The sequence below is a fragment of the Manacus candei genome, unplaced genomic scaffold, assembly GCF_025592945.1.
Source record: "Manacus candei isolate 608988 ecotype Guabito, Panama unplaced genomic scaffold, ASM2559294v1 h1tg000049l, whole genome shotgun sequence".
In the NCBI taxonomy this organism is placed as follows: domain Eukaryota; kingdom Metazoa; phylum Chordata; class Aves; order Passeriformes; family Pipridae; genus Manacus; species Manacus candei.
Window position 1 is genome coordinate 740,999 of NW_026138097.1, and position 22,499 is coordinate 763,497.

The 22,499-nt window shown below is 40.4% G+C and overlaps 1 protein-coding gene across 11 annotated transcripts in view; it reads right to left on the reverse strand.

Moving 5' to 3' along the window:
* The window catches only part of HECW1 (HECT, C2 and WW domain containing E3 ubiquitin protein ligase 1), a 258,654-nt gene that overhangs the window by 128,313 nt on the left and 107,842 nt on the right, over nucleotides 1-22,499 (reverse strand). The gene's annotated exons all lie outside the window — the stretch shown is intronic.

Below are 22,499 nucleotides of genomic sequence, written 5' to 3' on the forward strand. Positions count from 1 at the left end.
TCCCAAGTAACTGGAGCACCGCTGGCTTTCAGGTGGGTTCTTAGTGCTGCTCCCTGAGGAGCCCTGCAGGAACGCACACCCAATTGGTGTCAAGCACAGTGCCAGAGTAGTTCATCTGCTGACGTATTTTTCATCCCCACAGCTTGCTCCTCAGACGACCAGGTGCACATTTCTGCTCACATGGTGAAAATACATACATCTCCCACTATATGCACAGACGTGTGCATGTGTTTCATTTACCTCACAGCATTCCATAAGAACTGGAGCAGGCTGCAGAGTCCTTCAGCACCTCCATGAGGGGCTGTGGGGCCCATCCTGGGGTTTAATTCACAACTAGGCCCCAATTCTGCAAATTCAAGAGACTTGCTTGAGGTGTCAGTGCAGCTGAGCAAGCAACCCTGTTGTTGCACCTGGGAGCAGCAGTTGTTTCCTTTTAGCAGCAAAAAAAGCTAGATGAGCCCGTGGGACTGAAAAACTGCAAGTCCAGATTGAATTTTCACATTGTAATTTTCTCTACAGGACTTTTAACAGCTCAGCAGCTAACTCATTTACTTGCTGAGAGGACAGCAAAAGCTGAGGGTATCACAATAGCTAAAACATGCAGTTCTCACCAATTATTCAAATCTTAATTTTCCTCTCCCTTGGAGATTTTTAGCTACAGTTTGCATGGAACATTGAGAGCTAAAAGAAAAGGATGCTTTCTTTTTTTTTTTTTTATTAACTTGTGTAGCTAATAAAATATAACTTCAGGTACTAGCCTGCATGACAATGTTCAGACCCCACAGCAAGAAATTTTGTCTTAGGTTGACAAGTAGGAAATCAGTTACCACATACACTGGGAAACTACGGTTTAAAAGAATCCATTTAATTAAACTAAAAGTATTAGACAGAGAGAACACAAGGAGAAAATAATATATCCATATGTAGTTAATCTGGATATTAGTACTACTTTCAAGGACAAAGGATTACTAAGATGACTGAATACGTATTTGGAAAGAACCCTGTGGGTATTGAAGGTTCCTCTCAGTTTTACACGACTACTATTTCTAATTAAATTTGCAACCAAACTGCCTTCATACAGGTGCCAACTGGCAAGAAAGCAACTCAGAATGAGGCAAGTGTCACACTGAATCCAAAACAGTGGTAGAGGTGGAGCCATTCATCAGGTAGTAGTTGAGGTGGTGATTAATGAACATCAAAGGTTTCATTCAGAAAACAGATCTGAGAGCAAAAAGTCTTATGGAGGCCTTCGCAGGTTGAGAAGTTGCACTAGAGGCATCAGAGGAAGAACATTTTCTGGGTTCCTCCCTCTCCTTTTTGCTCATATCATTTTCAGACTGAAAATATTAGGAAAATGTCCATTTTCAATGGAGAAACAAAACTTTAACAAATATAAATCTTGCAAAATTATATACAGTTTCTTTATGTGCAAAAAAGACCTAGTTGGGCATTTTTTGGCCAGGAGCCATTCTTTCCAAATAACATTGTCAGTGCAATGTTTTTCACTGCCACAGAGTCCTAACATTTTAATCTCTCTGAAGATTCTCTTGCATTCTTGAATCACCTCTGAGACATTTTCAAAACAGATGCAGACATTTGCTGGCTTGGTACCACTGCCTCTGCAGATGAACAGAAAACACTGGAAGTATAAGCGAGGCAGTGATATAAATTAACCTGAACATTATCCAGCTGGCATTTGTAAATAACATGTCTTTACAAAGATGTTTGCATTGTAGTCTTGTATATTAGCTTGTCCTGGAATAAAGGAGACCATTTAACTCTGTCCTGATGCCCTTGCTACATGGCAGAGTGCACAGGTCAGGAGCAGGTGTTGTCCATTTAATCCCCAGTTATAAAGAAATGTGTGCCATTGTTATTTTCATCTCTAGTTACGAGTAGCAGCTCACTGGATCCCATAATGAAGTTATGACGTTAAGGTCAGGAAGTAATGAGGTTAAATTCTTCTTTCAATTAGCAAAAATCTTCCAAGAGATGAGATGTCTAAAGACGCTCAGAAATACTCATGCCCATTGACAACTACCACTCTACTCAGCAATTTTCATGGATCAAGAAGAGAACAGCATTGTAATCCCTTTACACCAGGCTTGGTATCTTGACTTGTGCTGCTTTTGGCTGGAGCAGAGTTAATTTTCTTCACAGTGGCTACTATGGAGCTGTGTTTTCAATTTGTGCCGACCAAAGTGATGACAATACAGAGATGTTATTGTTATTCCTGAGCAGTGCTTACACAGAGCCAAGGCCTTTTCTGCTTTTCATACTGCCACGCTGGTGAGAAGATTGGCGGCGCATAGAAAACTGTGAGGAAACATATCTGCCACAAGTGAATCCAACTAACCAAAGGGATATTCCACACCATATGACATCATGCTCAGTATATAAAGTAGGGGTGAGAAGGACAAAAGGGTGGTACATTTGGAGTGATGACATTTGTCTTCCCAAGCAGCCATTGCATGTGATGGGGTCATGCTCTCCTGGAAATGGTTGAACACCTGCCTGCTCATGGGAAGTGGTGAATGATTTATCGTTTTGCTTTGCTTGTGTGCATAGCTTTTGCTTTCCCTATTAAACTGTCTTTATCTCAACCCATGAATTTTCCAGCTTTTACCCTGCTGATTCTCTCCCCAGTCCAACTGGTGGGGGAGTGAGTGAGCAGCTGCGTGGGGATTGGTTGCTGGCTGGAGTTAAACTATGACACCATTTTACCACGGCTGTGTTACAGCCTTCCGCCGTATCTGTATAAATAAAAGTCCCCAGCTGCATGCTCAGATCCACCACCATAACTGTCACAGGTGCAGAAAATACAACTGCCCCAAAGGAAGGGCCCCAAGGTAGGGCAAGTCAGGATAATCAGAATCAAGAAACATGGTGTGTGCGTGGGGTGATTCTGCTTCACTCCTTGCACCATGGCCCGCAAGCACCTCTGTGGGCCACATAGGAGGGAGGCTCATGGAGAGGAGCCAGGATGTAGTTCATCCCTGCACACCACAGAGACCACTCCTCATTCAGAGGAAAGCACTGAGAAGTTTAACTTTTACCAGAGAAACTCTGCCATGAAGCTTCATCCCTCTCATAAGAAAAAAAAAAAATCATTTCACAAAAATTATTTCTCTATCAGAGTCCTGAGTTATCTCAGTTACGAAATCAGTTTTGCAATTAACTGGAAAATTAATTTACCAACCGAACATTACTCTTCTTGGCAATAGTTTATGCTGCCTCTGCAACCACCCACTGAAAATACCCTACTAAACAGAAGTGAGAGGAGATAAAATCTAGTAAGGTCTGATGATGAATTGCATCTGGAGGTATCGAAAGTTTAAAGTCTCCAAGAGATGTCCTAGTACTCATCATCCAGCCACTCTCCTGTCAGTTACTACTCCTGCTGGTTTATTTGATAACCTTTCCCTCTAAAATAATTCCATTCCTACTCATCTTCCTCATTCCTTCAGAGTTGTCAAAACTGCCCTAAATGTCTTCCCAAAAGTTCACTTACTCTTGTAATCTTATGTTCCTTGCTTTCTAAGGCCAATCTGATGTCAGAGGCTTAGCTGACATCCATAAAGGTGGATTTATTCTTTTAAATATAAAAAAAGCACTCTGCCAGGATTACAGTTTCCCTTGTTAAGCTAAAAAAAAAACCACCCAGAACATACTAATGAGTATTTCAAGGAAAGTTAAGTTATATTCTTTGGACGAGGCAGGAAGCATCACTGGTGTTTGACAGGAGTGTGTGATATACCTGGGGCACTTCCACAAGCTTGTTGTGATTTACTCCCAGGATACTTTTTGTTTCAATTAAATAGCTGAGGTGACTAGGCATTAGCTAAGCATTTCTCAGTGCTGAAAAAACCTCTCAGGGAAGTAAGGTCAGTGTTAAAAACTGAGTCATTTGTGATCAATTCAATCTATTACTAAAAGAGCTGTTGTTGCTCTTTTGGGCAAACACTGTGCATAAAAAATGAGAGGTGTCAAAACCAGTAATGAAAAGGTAGCTGTCTCTGGTAAGTAGGTGGGAACCAAGTGAACCAAATCAGACAGCAAAGCAATTAAGTTACGAGTCATAAAGCTTTCCCTAGAGAGGAGCCAGAAGTGGAATAAACAAACATATGATGCTGTAGGACTGTCTTGAACTAAAGTAGCCACGGTAATCTCTGGAAGAGGAGATACAACGTGTCAAAGTGAAGACAATGAGTCAATGAAGGGGAGAACTGTTTGAATACAATGCGGAAACTGGGAGAGGCATATGGAAAAAAAACAGGACAAGGAATAACAATGGAAAGCTAAAACAGAGGGAGATTAAAGGCAGTTTATATGAGGTGTTACAGTACTGGAACTGAGTAAGCAATGTCCTGGAGGGGAGGAGAGGACTGAGATTATAACAGAATCACTGCACAGAGAGAGTGAGACAGGGGAGAGGGCAGAGAGGCTAAGACTGTCTGAGCAAGACTAAATGAGAAGAAAGCAGGGAAAAGGAAATAAGACAAGGAAAGGCAGACAGGGAAAGAGTAAGAAAGTAAATCTGAAGAAGAAAGAAAAAAAGTGCCCCCTCAGTGAGACATGGGGTTTCACAGGTAGCTGCTGATACAGCTCATACATTATGCTCCATGCTTCCTAGAGGTCTTACTGAGGGGGCACTTTTTTTTCCTTTCTTCTTCAGGTTTGACTTTGTTACTCTTTCCCTCACAGTATTTGTTTAGCATCACAACCACCTACGGTTTTCCATAAGTGCCTCAGTTTTTAGACAATTAACAGTTTAAAAACCAAACAAGGCCTAAACAGATGTGCTTCTTTAATTCCTGTTGCAGAATTTCTTCCAAATTTCTGATGACTTTTTCCTTGCCCTGTTCTAAAAAGCGCACAAACACATAACACTTCTTTGGAGAAATTGTGAGATTTGAGATTTTAAAGTCTCACCTTTCAGATAGTTATAATACTTCCTGACAAGAAACAAAAAAGTACCCAGAGTAAGATTTAAGGCTGACCAGTACATATCAATAATTTCAGGCACAAACATTTGCATGGAAACCGCAATAGCTCAAAAATAAGTAGTAGAATACTCAGAAAATTTCTAATCAAGGTTCAACTTAACCAAAAAAGTGCAAACTTGCCAAGATACAGAAATGCACAGTTAGAACCTTAATTCAAAGAACCTTAACTCTGCACCAATAACGCATTTTGGTATTTGTAGCTGTAACTGATGTGTGAACAACAGATCAGATGATCCTAGTATTTTTTTTAATCTTGAGAAGATGTTGCTTCCCAAGGGTTGCACATTGAGGGCTGGAGTTACCTCCTTTATAACAGGAGAGATTATTATTATCATTTATTGTACCATTGATTTTTTGTTCTGTTGTTATTTGTGATCTGTGGATACTCTCCACTATTGATTTTCACTTTTACTTCCTTTGTTTGATAATTTGATTCAGCAGCTATCTGCCTCCAACCACAACAAGAGTAGTACAGTAAATTAGTACACTAATAAATAATGTGTAGTAACAAATCTTCATATTCAGTGGTCCAGTCTCTCCTCTGTCCTAATTTCATTTGTTTGAGCCCTCAGTGTTGCAGGCTCCATACTCCATTGATTTTTGATTCTAGCTTTGTATAATCCACATCTATTACTCTGCTGTTCATACGAAGTGACAACCATCTGCTCACCCATGACTGCACCATGAAATTTTTCAGGTGTAGGCTCCTGACCATAAGGCAGGCAAAATCACACCATTTTTGCCTTATGAAAATAGAGGTATCTAGGAGTTTCTACAGCAGGACAGGTACAACAAAGTGGCTCTGTAAACTGCTATTCAGGAACAACATATAGATCTAATTTCAATAGGCTGTTGCTTATGTGCTACCCTCATAAAAACTGTCCTATTGGCAAGACTCATTACTAAAGAATTGGTAGCAGCTGGAATGGATGTGTGCTTATACATTCAGGCACTTTTATATATTTCTCTTTACAGGCAGCACATCTAGCATTGCTGATCACTAAGGTTGATGAAATTTTTCATTATAAACCTTGCTTTCAGATGCTTATACATTTTCAAAGATGTATATTTGGAATAACATTTTGCATGTTGAATGTCTGCGTCATATCTACAGAGATGCCCAGCAAGAAAATTTTATCCAGAAATCTGTAGGTGAGGTTAAGGGAAAAACCATTGGGTTTTTACACATGAAAGATTTCTGAAGACCTTTCCTTTTACCCCCCAACTCAATATACTATACTAAGCATATATCTCCAGGTGTTCCTGTAGAAGTACATTAAAATTCATCTAACTTATAAGCCTCTCCAAAAAATTCAGTTTGATATGCTCATTTGTGAGATCTTTGGTTTTACCATCTAAATGCCCAGGAAATCCTAGCTATGCTGAGCACATTCCAGACTGGCAATAGGATAGGCTTTTTCTGCAATACAGATCCAAGCTCTTCCTGGCTGTCCCATGTCTGGAGGTAGGAGGACTGTATCCCTGGGCATCTCCCCACTGTGCCAAGTGGCATGGAAGATGAGAATATGAACCCACTGCCAATTTGCCCCCATTGAAGGAAGAGATGGAGGCAGCAGGGGGGATTAGGAGCATTGGGTGGGGAAAGAGTAGTCAGAACAAAATCAGGTAAGATGGTGAAGAAAAAACCCCTGTGATTTGTGGTGGTCATAGGCTTGAGTAGAGAAGGATTTGGGGAGAACAGCTAGCAGAGCACTGTTTCAGTCTGGCTACAACAAATGAACACTGCCACCTGCCTTCCCAGTACGAACGCTATGCATGTATGGGGGCTCTTGTGTTCAGGCTCCCAATTAGGCAACCGCAGGGAGATGGCAATGGGATTTAAGGTAGTCTGGCTGCTAAAATTTTCACCAGACAGACAGGGGTTGGAACACATTAAAATCTGAAGCCATCCAGGGGCCTTTGTGATAGTACAGTTTATCGGGGACACGGAACTGAACCATCAAAGTGCCCAGCAAGTCTGGCATTTAGATTGACAAGTAGGGTCAAGGCAGGTGGAATGAGGCAGAGTAGATCAAGTCAAAGCTTCCATAGATACTCATCACAGGAAAGGTCAGTGGAAGGATGTCAGTATCCAGACAGCAGTTAAAGACACTAAATGTCTTTAATAAAAAGGTGTTCTAGCCCTTTTGTAGCTAGGACCAGAACCTGCAGTTTGTGCTGGCATATGTCCTCCAACTATTACCCCACTTCCTAAATTTTATTGTATAACATGAGTAACGGACTTGAAATTTGGGTTGCTCAGACAGCTCACGTCCTTGACAATAATAACTTCCTCCTAAAATTATCTTCAGATGAGGGGTAGGTGGGAGTCTGGGGATAGGGAAGGACAAGGACTCAACCTTACCATTGCTGGCACTGAGTCATCTCTCCTCCCATTTAACCCAACAGAACTATTTCTTCCATATTCATAAAGACAGCAGGATTCAGCCCAGGCAAGAATTTTATCTGTTCATTTACAGTCAACCCCAACTATGATATCTATCTGCTCTGCCTTTATGGACTGTAAAGAAATGACTGATAGGCACCAATCTGGATGAATAAAAGTTGGGAATGGGTGGGATTGTAACAACTTACCTGTTTTTCATCACGACAAGGAAGAGCTGTTTGAGAGAGACATTTTAGTCATTGCAAACAGCAAATTACAAGGGCTGCACTAAGATTGAGACTTTAATGAAATTCCAGAGCCTACGGGTGGTCTAATGTTTTTATGTAAATCAGCTTAACGATGAGTTTTTCACCATGAGCATTAGCAAGCAAGCAATTTATTTGAGAAAAACTTGCAATCATCAAAGCATTTGTAACTGTGTGATAGTTGTGTCCATAATAACTGAAAAACATGCCTAAAGTTTGCTCTCTGATCCTTAGCACTTGTGTACAGTGCATGAAAATCAACATTGCAGGCAAAACCAAACACATGGTTCATCTATTTATGAGGGAGATGACCTAAAATTACTTCTGAAATGCAATGATTACAATAGACTAAGTTTTTAAATAACTATTTTGTTTTAAAATGGCTCATCATCTTGGTTAAAATGGACTCAACATTTCTTTATCAAAACTGAATAGTAGAGAAAAAATCCCTACGCCTCCACTGCACTGGAAACGAGCCCTTTCTGCCTCACATGCAGAAAGCCATCTGTTTCACTGTATTAGTGGCCCCTTAGCTACAGTAGAGTCACTGGCATATTCAGGAAAATAATTTGAACTGGAGATATAGTGTCTAACCTTATTCTCAATTACACCAATATATATTAAACCACTACATAGACAGACAGAAAATAAATATACAGAAACACTGACACCCCTGAGCTTTATTCTGAATATCAGCACAGGCATTGTGAAGGCAACTCAGAGATGACAGAGAAAGGTATAAACTCAAAACTATACAATAACACACAGATCCTCAGAAGAAAGGGACAGGTAGAGCTGGGGATCCCTGTCCTCTCTTCACTGTGCTATATAGCCACTGGGTTGTCCCAGATGAATCAAGCTTTTATCAATTGTCCCTATCACAACATATCCTTTAGGCTTCCAGGTATTATGTCTGCCTCAAGTTAACTGTCTCTTAGAGCAGATGTCTTTGAACCATCAGCTCTTTGCTTTTATCAGGGTAATAGTAGTTTAAAGTCTTAATTAAATACATATGACTGGATTATGCCTTCAGGCACAGCTTTGAGCAAGAGATAATGCATGAACTTCAGAAGCCAAGTGCCTCAAACACAGCCCTCTCCATCACATGTTTTTATTCTCCTTGATCTCAAAACATGGGTGGACCTTTGGATTTATAGAAACAGAAAAATCAGCTTTATGATCAATATTTAGTATTTAGGAAGGCATAAGCCATAACTTTACCTGGTGCCTCCTTTGTGAAGGGAGAGGAAAGCATGAAAAGGGACACCTTTCAACTCCAAACCTGGTCAATTAGGGAGGAAATCAGGGATGATTCATGTTTCCATTTACATTAGTAGCAGTTTAATTCAAGACACCTGCTTCAGCACTCGCTGAGCTGGTCTTTAATCACATGTCTGACAAGCACAACCAAATTTCACATTAGAAACAGAACATTCCCTTGAGTCAGTATTTCACTTTTTCCCCAAGAAAGTGATCTTTGAAAACATTAGTGTGGAAACAAACCATCGTGGTGCTCACCATTTCCCCAGCTCCTCTTACATGTTATATCCTTTCTCTTGTTAGTCTGCCAACTCTGCCAGTCAGAAGCCCTATCTATTCACATTTTCTAACATCTAACATCTTCTCAGTCACTATAAGAATGCTTAACAATTGCTTTAGAGCAAAATTCAGCTGCCAGACCATGCAATATTAAAACTCAGTGTTCACTCTGATTGGGAGCTATTTTAGTCAGTCAAGCATGTGCCATGCAGTACACAAATGGAGTCTAGCAACTGAGTCCTTGAGCAAAAAGATGTCAGTGTTACCCAGAAAAAAATCCTTTGCACTTGTAAAAGAGAAGCCAAGAGCTTAGCACTATTATTCACAATACCATAAAAGGGCTGCTTTTCTATTTTAATACCCTTGTCGTACTTCAGTATGCACACACTCCCTGTCTCTACTCATATTTAAATATATTTTTAGCCTAGTATTTCCATGACAACAAAGTAAAAAATGGTTAATTTAATAAGATGGTGGAGCGAACATTCAAAATGCTTGTAGAAGTAGCTTCCTAGTGCTCCAATGGTTTCAGTTACCCACTACACTAAGCACGTTATTGTTTGTTGCTGCTACTTCTAATCATCAAATTAAAAAAATAATTTTGAGTTATTAAGAGAATTATGCATCATGCAAAATCAGAAAACAAAGACTGTTCATTGCTGTCATACTACAAACACCCTAATACAAGTAAAAGAAGTTGGCAAAATGTTAATTTTGATTGAAGTAAGAGCTCACAGAGAAGAACAAGAGATGTGGTCATACTCTCTTAGACAAGGGGTAGTAGCTTATATGTACCAAGAATGATGGGATGGCAAGTATGACAATTCATATTCTTTGCTTTCTGGACTCTACCTCAGAGTGAAGCTGTTTGCAGACAATTTTGGAACAGAATAATTTTCAAAATCTGGGAAGACCAAAATGAAGGCCAGAATTTGAGGCTGTGGCATTAAAGGCAAGGAAAATATACAAGGGAGTAACCCAAGGAAAGGCACACACCTCTTCCTTCATCTGAAGATTATTTGGTCTAATTTGCATGTCACCTAACAGGTCTACACAGTATGAGGAGAAAACGAGGACAGTTGCACCTGTGTTTTGGCTCTGTAACTCTACTAAAGGCGAAAGACAGTCACAGCACAGTAATAGTGCAGTGGAGCTTGAGATCTTTGGCACATCAGTTCCTGGCTTCACATTATCATCCTGAAAATATTTTATTCTTTACCACATTATTTTTTCCCTTCTTTATAGAAAGGAAATGATCAGCAGAGAACAATATGTAATTCTAGCATTAAATACCTGTTACACTATTAAATACAAGGGTGAGATGAACAGTCTTACACTGTAATTACCCAACAATCAAAATTTAGTTGTTCTAAAAAACAGTGTTCTTTGAGGTTTTTTCTTAGTACACCAAAGACTTACCTGGGTAGGTCTTGTAAGCATTAATTAAACAGAAGAAAAGAGACTTGTGTGTCTTCACAACACAGAGCAGTTCTCCTGTTTACACAGCTGAAACATCTATAATTAATTGAGTTCACCCACTCAGAACCATGAGCCTTGAATAAAAGCTGCATGCCAGCTATGCTGCTGAGCTGTTTTTTTTCCTCCCCTCTCCTTTTTAGCCTTACAAATGCTTTGCTTTACAAGGCCTATCTTCCTTCTATTTGGTGAGAGATCACCAAAGTGAAAGTGTGCTTACGTCCTTTGGTTCTCCCAGAGCCTTGTGAACCATGACCCTAGTTGGCGAAACCGGTCAGTTTGATGCCTTTGCTAGCAAAGTATACAGACTGTGCCCAAAAGCAAGTTGTGTATAAGGCATATGCTTGGTCCTTTTCAGGAAAGCAGTTCACAGGCAGTTCTGTCCACAGAGATGATGTCAAGTTGTGTCCAGGCTCTAGACAGCTCAGGATCTGAATCAACTGAGAAAGGTTCACACTAGAATGAAAATTAAGGCTGGACCTTGTCAGAGGTAGGTCTGAACCCTGTCTGATGCTTTCTAAAGATCAGTGAGAGAAGGAAAAACCTTCTCAGTAGAAAAATTAGTCTTAGCAGAAACAATTAATTTGACTTCTGCTTTTAACTGTAGTTGGATCCACAACTGTATGTGTTGTCGGAACACAGCACTGAGCCTCTCTGGTCTCTTATACAAAGAGGAGATAGACCCATCAAACACTGGCTCTTCTAAAGCTTACCCACAAAGTCATCTTCTGTGAGAAGCATACTATGAGACTTTTGTGATTCACTGTACAACTTCAACAGTAGAAGCAGAAAGCAAGTAACTTGGTTGCATTTGATTAAGCCACTATACAGCGAATGATTTGTTATATTTTGTCTTGAGATGGCTCACATGTGGCTGCTCATCCATTCAGAAAACTCCTTTTCACAAGGGCATTTTGACCAGGTGCCACTGCTAAGGTGTCTACTGTTAATTTCCCTAGGAATTCATAAGCCAAAGCACAAGTTACAAAGAAGGAAAAGATCAAAAGGCTGCAAGGAAAGAGGTATTATACTTGTTATTACTTCTCAATTTAAAGCTCTCCCTGCAATCTCCTATTTCAACAACTTTTTTTTTCCTTTTCTAAAATACCAACTTCTGTTCACCCTTTATTTGCAATCTAATAATTAGGGAAGAAAATTGCTGTAATCACAAAATGAAATGTGACTTTTTAAAACCCAACAATTCCAAAAGTATCTCGCCTAATATGAGTAAAAAGAAGGGGCTACAAATAGGTTATATTAAGTTGAAGGGCAAGATAAAATATCCTGACTGTAATAAAGACCAGTGAATCTAACGCTGAGCGCATTGGATGAGTGTATTTGTTTTCAAGTGCAATAAAAATATGGAACTGTGGGGAAAAAATTACTATGAAACAGCTGTTGCATTTGTGCACGTTAAAAAAAATTGCTATCTTGTGACATTAGTGAAATAACAAGGAATGGAATTACCAAATTTAAACAAGCAAGGGGACAAAGAATCCTAGGCAGCCTAGACAAGATACTGCAGTGTGTAGAAGGTTTATTCTCTAGCAAAATACATCAAGAAGTACATTGGGAGATTGCAAAAAATGGTCTTCAAATCGCTGTTTGTTCCTATTGATTATAAAATTGTATACAGACACCAGTACGTCCACCACCAGAAGGTGTCTGGCACATGCTCTCTGACTTTGCATTTCACTGCTGGTGAAGGTGAAGGGGTCCCAACAGTGCCAGCTGCAGATGTTCACTTCATCTGTGGGGGCTGACATTTGCAAGCCTTCAGAGCCGCCATCCTGACACCAGTAACTCCCAGCTTGCTCAAGCCCATCCAAGCTGAAATTGCTGCAGTCACACACACACGTGACAGACAGGAAACACTAAATGCAGCAACATTGAAAAAGGAAAATGATCTGTCTTTTCCTTGCAATCCTTAGGACAGATGTCAGCTTCCTGTGCCTGAGGTAGACCTGAAGATTTCAAGTGCCCTGCAGAACCTGGGTCACCACTTTGCCATCTCTGGCAGAAACAAGCTGAACATTCACATGAAATGCTTTGACACCAGGAAACCTGGGTTCTATTCGAACCTCTGCCGCTGACTTAACTGTAGTAGTCTCACTCTTTCACAACTTAATTTCCTCCTCTGTAAGATGATAAAAATTATACTTCTTCTGGCAACCCAGCCCAAGGAGAGAAGAATAGGAATTATTGCTAGTGCTTCCATAAGCCAGTTTTCATAACAAGGTGGCTGTTCTTCAGTGACAGGAGAACAGTATTCTCTCCTGCAAAGCAAAGCTCATGACCACATTCTGTAGGGGCCCTAACAAGTGTATGGCACCTGAGAAAATAGCAGCTCAGTAACAGGTAAATTCCCAGCAGGTATATGGTGCAGGTGGACACTGCCTCTCTAGAGGTAAGGCACTACATGCACACTTTTCTACTGACCTGAAGGGATTGGATTGAGCAGGTCATCACAGGATTTAGCCCTACTTATTACTTAAGCTGCAATCAGTCAGGTCACTCTAAAATTGAAAGCTACATTCCCAATTTCTTCTAAAGTATTTGTTTGTTTGAATCTACCTTGTACTTGTTTTCCTTTAAATCACATACAGGTTTGTACTTTAAAACCTCCTGGGTTGTAACCCTGTCACTCCTTGTATTACAAATTCCACTGAGAGAGCAAGGCACTCAGACAATTCAGACTGTATCCATCACCCTGCTCAGTAATCACAAAGGATGAAGGAAGAAGTGGAAAGTGAGACTGAAAGTTACTGGTTTAACTGGCTGGCTGTAGGTGCCTATAGCCAATATACAGAGGGGAAAAAGCTGCTAGGAAAGGAGAGCACAGTAACAAGTGCACTGCTACACAAGCTTGGTCTACTCTATTTTTTACTGCAGATGTATAAACCAAACAGCTCCTTTACATCTTCTGATGGTGTTTCACCAACATCAGGAGAACTGGAGCTGTAACTGTCTCTTGAAACCAATCTCATTTGTTGAGATGTTCAAAACCACATCTAGGCCACATCCCATCCACGATTTTAAAACATTGTCTGTTTTAAAATACAAATCCCAATTCCAAGAAGGTCATAGAAAAGTATTTGCAGGTAACATGTTTTAGTTCACTCATCAGATCAAAACAGAATCTATAAAAAGCATACTGTAAATTCAAGTATTCTTCTTGCTATCACCAGAAAACATGTATTTTTTGGCAGTATTGAGAGCAGAAAAAGAAAGGGTATTAAACAGAGCCAAGAATGAGGTTTTGAGACTCCAGGAGAGAAACAAGCTGTCTTCCTAGTTTCAGTTTTTCAATTTTAAGAGGAGAGATAATGATTCCAGGATAATGATTCCAGGATGGTTTTGCAATAGATTGGTTTGTAGGTTTTTTTCCTCTGACACTTCTGGAAATTTCTAGTCTGAAAACCAAACTCTTGAACTCTCACCTGCTGTGAACCCATATCACCTCTTACAAACTAATGGATCCATTCTAGTTCACGCATACAAAATACTCAGCCTCTTGTTTTTCAAATAGAGGTCCTTTACTAGCACACATATATTCCAAATCTGAAGTCTCAAATAGGCCAGCATAAAATGTGCACTTTTATCATGTCAATTTGGTTTGTCAAAGAAAGCATATGCGCCCCTACATTGTCCTCCTGTATAGTGCTGTTGTGAACATCCAGCTGCTTAGTGCCACACAAAGACTCCAAAAGAGGTAAATGTATTTCCAGTATTGTTATTTTATAGTTTTGATGGCTCATTTTTCCACCTCCTTGCTGGCTTGGAGAATATGCCTACCATAAAGTGACTTTCCTGACCTAAGGGAGGGCTGGCAGATTACTTTGAGTCAGCTGCCAGCATGCAGGAATCTTTATGTCAGCCTTGACAAGCTGTGGTTTCTAAAATTAAAGTGTTTTGAAGGACTAAGTAAATTTTAGTCCACTGCATGACAAAACCTGCTTAAAATTTCATGTTTGATTTATCCTTTTAAATATTTCCCCAACATCTAGACTGTATGCCTCTTCCACACCAGTCGTCAAAAGCCTGACTCATCTTCTTAAAGCCAACAGAAAAACTCCCACTCAGTGGGATCTCGGTAGACAGAGACCACACCTACCTCTTCTCATTTTCCTTCAAAAAGAAACAGTCTTCTCAGCTGTATTCTGTTCCTTGCACATCCACGTCATTCAGTCCTGCTGCCCTTTTCCAAAATATTTCTAAAACTCCTACAATCTTTCTGTTTGAAAATAGCCAGGTAAAGAAAACAAAGATCTGCTCAATGCACTACCAACCGGATTTATATTCCACAGCACATTACAGGCATAGGACAGCTAAATAATTTATGTCACAGAAGTATTACTTAGCATTTCACTGCATCTCGAGTGCAACAAATCTATAAAATTTAGAAAAAGAAATAGATCTGCTAAAGCAAAATCATATTCTATTTTCCAAAATGAACAAAACACAGATAGGCTAGTAAAGAGGCAGAAACTTTTATCTTTCTATGTATTACATATATTTAAAAGGCTTTCACTGAGTAATTTTCAACAGAAGGAAGCACAATATGAGATTTTAAATCCATTGTAGAAGCTCAGCACACTTCATAGAGAAGCTGTAATTACAGAGGTGCTCGCTAGCAGTGTTCTTGTTAAGGATGTGTGAGGGGGTTCACTATTAACCCAGTTTTCATGGTTTCACAGCTCAGTTTGAAGACACCCATGCACTGGCCTTAAACCACCACAAAAAGAATTCCATCCCAGCAGCAATTTATTTAGTTACTTTTTCTTCTTGAAAAAATGCAGAGAGAAAAAGGAAATTATATCAATTTTTCATGCTTTTATACACATTTATATCAGAGAAAGAGTTAATAATTTTAAAACAGCAAATTCTGACACTTCTTGATGAAATCCTTGTCCTGTTTAAAATTACATCTAGTTCTCTCGACTGCAGCAGGGACAGAATTTCAGTCTCTGGATTCTAGATCCTGCTGTCCGCAGAGCTGCTCTGCAAGAGCAAGTACCTTCTGTTTGACTCCTTCCTAAGCTTGTTCTAGTCTCAACATAATGTAAATTAGCTCAAACTCCTCTGAAAGACATCGGTGTAAATTATTACACTTGTGCATTGTTACACGTCTCCCTGTTCTGAGCATTGCTAAGTGTTTCTGATACAACTAGGGATGGGATTTTCTGAAAGAGATGTTCTAGAAAACAACTGGAAGCCCCTTCTTGGATGGTTGCTCACAGCTGCTGAAAGATACATGTCACATAAATCGTCACTGGCTAAATCCTGTGCCTGCCCCAGACACAACTACCACCTGACAGTGTTGTATAACATGCACAGCACAGGCCACTAGAGATGTAAGAGCTTTGCTCTGCTACTGGCTGAGTGCAAGGGGGACTTAACAAACAGTACTGACACTTTTGTCAATATTTTTGAAAAAGGACCATCTCCTGCAACATGGTTGAAAGCTGGCATGGGTTTCCAAGATAAGGAAACTTAAACTAAGATTTTAGTTTGAATTCACTCTGCCTATGGACTCTGAGCCTTTATGAGGGAGAAATCATGGGAAAGTTGGTTGATCTGCTTGATTGCCACTTACTCTTTGGTCAGGGAAATCAAGATACTTGCAGATGAGATTTCTCCTGGCTAAGTTTCATTTTCTTTCCCTCAAAAGTTAGAAATTCAAATGGAAAAGTAGCATGAAAATTCCCTCTGCACCAGAATGTGATAAAGAAAAAATGCAAGTCAGAGGCTTTCTGTTGACGTCCCACAGCTGTGCCCCACGTCTTAAGTTTCCAGGTAACGTGAGCCTATTCAGCCCCAAATGCTTGCTTACATTAGCTATAGCCTACTAAGACACCAAGGCCTTTCGGAACAGCACATGAAGATGAACTAAACTACCAGGATTGGAGCAAGTAATCCAGTAATTATAACTGATCACAAATCAGCCACTCCAAAAACGGCATGGTGGTGAGAGGTGACTTCTGGCAGAGAGTCAATACAGACAACTAACTGAGTTTAGTTGTCTGTTAGGCACCACAGATGACTCTGCTGTGGCTGTCCCTGAACTGAGCCCCTATAATCCAGCTTACCCCTTTATGCCTTTTCTTTTACATTTTCACCTTCATACAAAGCAGGTACATGAAAGGTTCTCTGAAATCAAAGGAGGAGTCAGGGAAAAGAAGAAGATAAAGGATAAGGCCAAAGTATACTGGTACCAAAATCTATTACTTATTTTTGTGACATAACATGCAGCTCACAAAGGGAAAAGAAAATGGTGACTCTATTAGCTATGTAGATTGAAGATTCCTCACAGGCATCTCATAAAGCTTACCATAATATCCTGCAAACAGGAAAAGATTTGAAAGCCTGAATCCAGAAGCGCGCTAATTACAGAACATCACTTATATGTAAATCAAGAAATCCTAGGGAAGGAAAGAGTTTCATCTCTCCCCATGACCATAAGATGCCACAGTGACAAACAAAACTAAAAAGAGCGTTATTAGTGTTTTGTAAGTGAGCAGGCCTGGCTCATTCCGCCTCAGGCAAACACCCTTATAATTGGAACAAGAAAAATGCACATCTCAGAGGTCTCTAGGCTGACATAGACTGTAGGGGTTCGAAAGTCAGAAATAAACATTAGCTAATACACCTCAGAAACCAAGGAGAATTCCTTGTTGTAAAGCAAAATCTTAATAACGCACTTGTATTCTGTTGTAAAGAAATATTTTCTTTCATTCCTAAATCTTGTCTAACAATTAAGCAGGCAGCGAATCTAATTCACTGTAGGCATTTCACTTTTTGGTGTAAATCTGCTGTTCAAAGTATTGCCTGACAATCCAGGGAGGTTAATCGTGTCAGTTTTTGTGGCTTCCCAGGTATCTTTGAAGTAACCCGGGGTTTCCAGGTTATAAAGCAATTTTACCCTCAGGAAATAGTGCTCAGCAGCTTGGGTAAACAGCAAATTAGTAGGAAGACAAACCAAGACTGAAATCTCTACAAGCCCCCTGACAGACCTTAATGTGTTGCAAGCATAGGTTTATTTTAACAGCAGAATTCACATACCTGTAACACCTGTGCTAGACAATGGCAGTGCTAAGAAACTTTTCTGTGTGTAGATTGACTTTTGAAGCCAGAGGCAGGAGAGAGAGGTGTCCACAACATGAAGGCTGCACCAAAAGCTGCTTCCCTTCCCAGAATCTGCCTGCTGAGCTGACAAGGATGCTTAGAAGCCTAGAGCTCTTGCCCACAAGCTGCCTAGGAAAGCTCCCTGGTGATCATCTACATCAAAAAGATTACACATTTATTCTGAGTCCTTTTTTACCCTTGTGTTTGCCCTCTCTACTTGGCTGGTTTTGTACTTCTGCCACTCAGACATCAATGTCTGGGGTAACACTGCTTGCAAGTTACAACAACCACAACCACAGCTTAAATTCTGATACATGGGTATTGCCCATCTTGTTTTTAACCCCAGCTACACCTCATGTTTGGAACATTGCCACAGTGTAATCCAAAATCAAAATCAATATTGTTTCTTATGGTGTAAATGATTTCTTTAAAAAAAATAATCCATTTTTAAGGTTTTGTTAACATTTCCTTTTTGGATCTTCCAATGAACAGAACTTGTACAGTATCCCAGACATGAAAAAGAAATGGGTCAGGGAAAAAATAAAACCAAGATGTATAAAGAAAGATCATCTTTGAAAATGAAATAACACCTGTTCCATTTTTAGATTTGAGGCCCAAGACACATTTACATTTAGGGTTAGATAGGGTCTAGAGCTGCATGCTCTAACTAGACCTGCCTCGAGCCAGCAGTTGGACTAGACAACTCAAGATCATTGAACCATCATATTAATATCTTTTTTTGTGAAGGGGCCACTAAGAGGAAGTAAGATTATCAGTATATGCAGTCTAATCATGGAAAGCTGCCTTAAAATGGCCTCAGAGTGAGAAGCAATCAGATCTGTAGCTCTTACTCTCAGGAGTGAGTCTACAGCTATGAGTGAGCTGTGACAGATCACCCCAGGTGAGTAACAGGTCACTTCCCCACATCTTTGCTTCCTACCACTTCAGAAGTGAACAAGTACCTTCCAGGCACACAGGGTCTGCTGCCAAGGAAAAGGAAGGGTCTGGAATAAACACTCCTGGCTACTCTTAGAAGGCAGGACAGTGCTCAATGAGAGAATGTATAATGAAATTAGTATAGATAATTTAATGAGAGGGGAAGGATAGAAAGAAGCATCCTTCCATAAATTTAATTAATAAACAATTACAGCAAAACTATTTTGAGGTTGGGATTTTTTTGTTTGGTTGGTTGTTGTTTTTTCTCCTTTTCTTTATATAAAAAGCTATTAGATATGGGAAGAAATGATAGCTATACTGATGGGGTAAAGTGAACATCTGAAGTATTGAAAGGGTTAGAGAAAAGCTTGAAAGCATAAAATGCTATTTGTTTGAGGCTCTCAAGATCCTATTACCAATATCAAAGACCTTGCAGAAAGATGTTTCTACTGGGCAGAAGTGTTTGAACCCTGCAGGGAGACAGCACTGACCTCCCACTCTCTTAGTCTGTTCTGGGTATAAATGGCATACATCTGGCAGTACCTACAGCAGGAAAGCCTGGACCAGGAGTAAGATAACAACAGGGCTATATTTACTAGCTAGTTAATGAGAAAACCCAATTATCAAAAGGTTTCCTGCATCATAGATGCACTTTTTCAGAAGCAGGATGAGTTATTACAGTATTGCACCACAGATATAATTCTGCCTTCCACATGGAAGGCCAAGTAAGTTTTGTCTGTCTAATAAAACTATCCATTGGTTGGATAAATATTGCCATAACTACCAGAAGGCAATGGGCAGGATGAGCTCACTAGCCTTCTGGCAGTCATCCTAGGAGGACAACTCTAATTCCAAACCTGGGCAGATGGAACTCGCTTAGCCCTGTAAGGCCATCCATCTAAGAGAAGGACACTAATTAAACCTACGTCCTGAGGACCTCGCTGTCAGCGTCCAAGCTCGCTTGGCCCTGGCAGATGAGCCATAGGATTAAAGGGTGGGTCCAGTTCTGTGCATGCTGCGTCTCACCTAAAACAATCCATTGCGCAGGCTCGATATATCCACCAGAAGGCATGAGAAACAGAATGTCTGGCTGAAATCAGACAACAGTATAGCAGGGTTACAAGCAAATTGCAAAAAATTCCTCAAGTGCACGATATGGTCAATGGTATACTGGGTGATACCAAAGCCAAAGCAGAAAACACACTGCATGTGCAGGAGTTCTGATCCTAAAGCAAGTACAACATGGCTGAGAATATTGCTGATATGACTGGAAGACCAAAATGAACATTTATGTGGACCCGTATTTTCAAACTTTGGGACCTACAGTTAGACTCCCCCAGATCCAAAGCAAAGATCTACCATTTCTTCCATGGCACATTCCAGGTACGGAGTGGACTCATGGCTTCTACTTGTTTTACTCTATACTGGGGAGCAATTGCATGATCAATAAACAATTCCAGAAGTACTGAAGGATGTAGGCCCTACCTGATACCTCCAGTGAGATCTGGAGAAGAGGGAGTGGCACAGACCAGACCAGAAATTATAGCTGTCCACAAATTTTTGTGCTGCAGCATGGACAGATTCAAGCAGGAACTACTTTAAGGACCATATAGCCTGTTTTCAACCTCCTGGTACTGGCAGCACTACTGGATGCTCCCCAGGCCTTACTTGTTTCTTGTAAAGGGTGTTAAGCAACAAGCTCCTGGTTGGAAAACTCTTTGTCAATTTTCCCCTTACTTTAAGATCAAATGAGCCTGAAAGAAGGCCAGTGTCATGTGTCCACCCACAAGTCACAAATCTCCCAAGTTAGGAGAGTTGGTAAAATTAGGGGACTGAGCAGATGTGTGCAGAGAAAAATGATAATGGGGACGAAAAAAACAATGTGACGAATGAAGAAGAGAACAGAAAAGGGCTGTGATTCTCCCCTCCCTCCCGCCTTATTGTCAAGCATCTTCTTCCCAAGATACAAAATCACATGCTGTTGCATCTCATAATGGGAGGCACATCTGGTACCTCAGGCAGTACCACTTGGCACTAGCTTGCACCTGACCTGGGGGCCAGGTATCCTCACTAGGCTGCACTTTTTCTGCCAGTTCAGCCAACGAGATGACTCTTCGTCCTTCCTAGGTAAAGGACTGACCAGGCAAGTCTCAGGTTGTTGGACTGCAAGGGAAGTTACTGCTATTCCTCAGCTTGACAACTTCTGGGAAAGAAAACAAAAAGCAGATCCAGTGTGCTCAGAGCTGGCTTAAAAATAAAAAATGAAACAGAAAAAAAGAGGAAAGAAAATCCTGATTCCTTCATTACCACCTCTTTTGAGGCTCATTGTAACTTCAGTGAGGCCACAACAAACCTCTCCCATCTCTCCAGCAGAACAACAAAAGGAAGAGAAATGTACTATTTAGCAGGGCACAATTATTTTCAAGGTACAACTGTTAAGTACATCCCAATAGCTCAGACTGCAGACAGACTAGAGGTAGCCTAAAATTACCAGATGAGAAACTAAGCAGGGAGTACAGAAATTGAAGTCTTATGTGCAGTTATACCCATGCATTGGCAAGTCACTTCTTCACTTTGTGTCTCTGTTTCCATCTCATCTATTAATCTATCTTTTCTATCTCAGCTTTGAAGTTAGGTGTCAAACATTTGCACTGAATGCATCTGACATTAGCTCTTTAGGACAGAAACTATCTTAGTACATAGAAAAGAAGATCTACTCTTCTTGGCAGACACTAGACACTACTGTAATTAAAAAAAAAACTCAAAAGGTCTGAAAGTTGACAAACAACAGATCTGTGCATCCAAACCTGGTCTCAAAAGCACCAAATCTCAGTATAATTAGCACTAAAACTTTGGTTAAATGTTACTGCAACTTCTTGACCACTTTGTTGAGAATTAGATGATGTCCAGTCTCCAATGCATTGATACAATGTCTATACTCAGTCTACAACTTCCTCATGAGGGGAAGAAGAGGGGCAGGCACTGATCTCTTCTCTGTGGTGACCAGTGACAGGACCAAGGGAATGGCCTGAAGTTGTGTTGGGGAGATTTAGGCTGAATGTTAGAAAAAGGTTTTTCACCCAGAGGGTGGTTGGGCACTGGAAGAGGCTCCCAGCCAAGTGGTCACAGCACCAAGCCAGACAGAGTTCAAGAAGTGTTTGGACAATGCTCTCAGACACATGGTGTGACTTTTGGGGATGGTCCTGTGCAAGGCTAAGGGCTAGACTCAATGATCCTTGTGGGTCCCTTCCAACTCAACATATTCTGTGATTCTGTGCAGGTTAAGTGGCTGAGAAAAGACTCCATGTAAGCTGTGGTCTCTGTGACTGGGAACTACGGCTTAGTACAGAAAGATTTGCTCTTACATTAATGCCTAAGATCAGGCATTATTTCTCATTTAAAGTTTTCCAGTTTGCTGAAAAAGCAAAGGCTTTTTAATTTCTTTAAGCACTGTCATGAAAAGCACAGGACAGGTAGTGTGGGGACCAGCAAGGTGTCACTAAGCATGCATGTTGCAACACAAGCATCTCCTTTCCTGTGTGTGAATGAAAAAACAGCAGCCCTGATCTCCAAAGCACAAACAAAATATGCCCAAGTGTCAAAACAAGTTGTGTAAAGGGAGAAAAAGACTGAGAAAAACCCAATTTCTAGACAAGTCTTTTGGTTAAGCTACCACAGTGCAACCGTGAAGGAAGCTGAGAAATAGCTGCCTAACGTCTTGTGTGGATTGGCCTATGTTTCCATTTATGATAGGTTGCTGCCTGC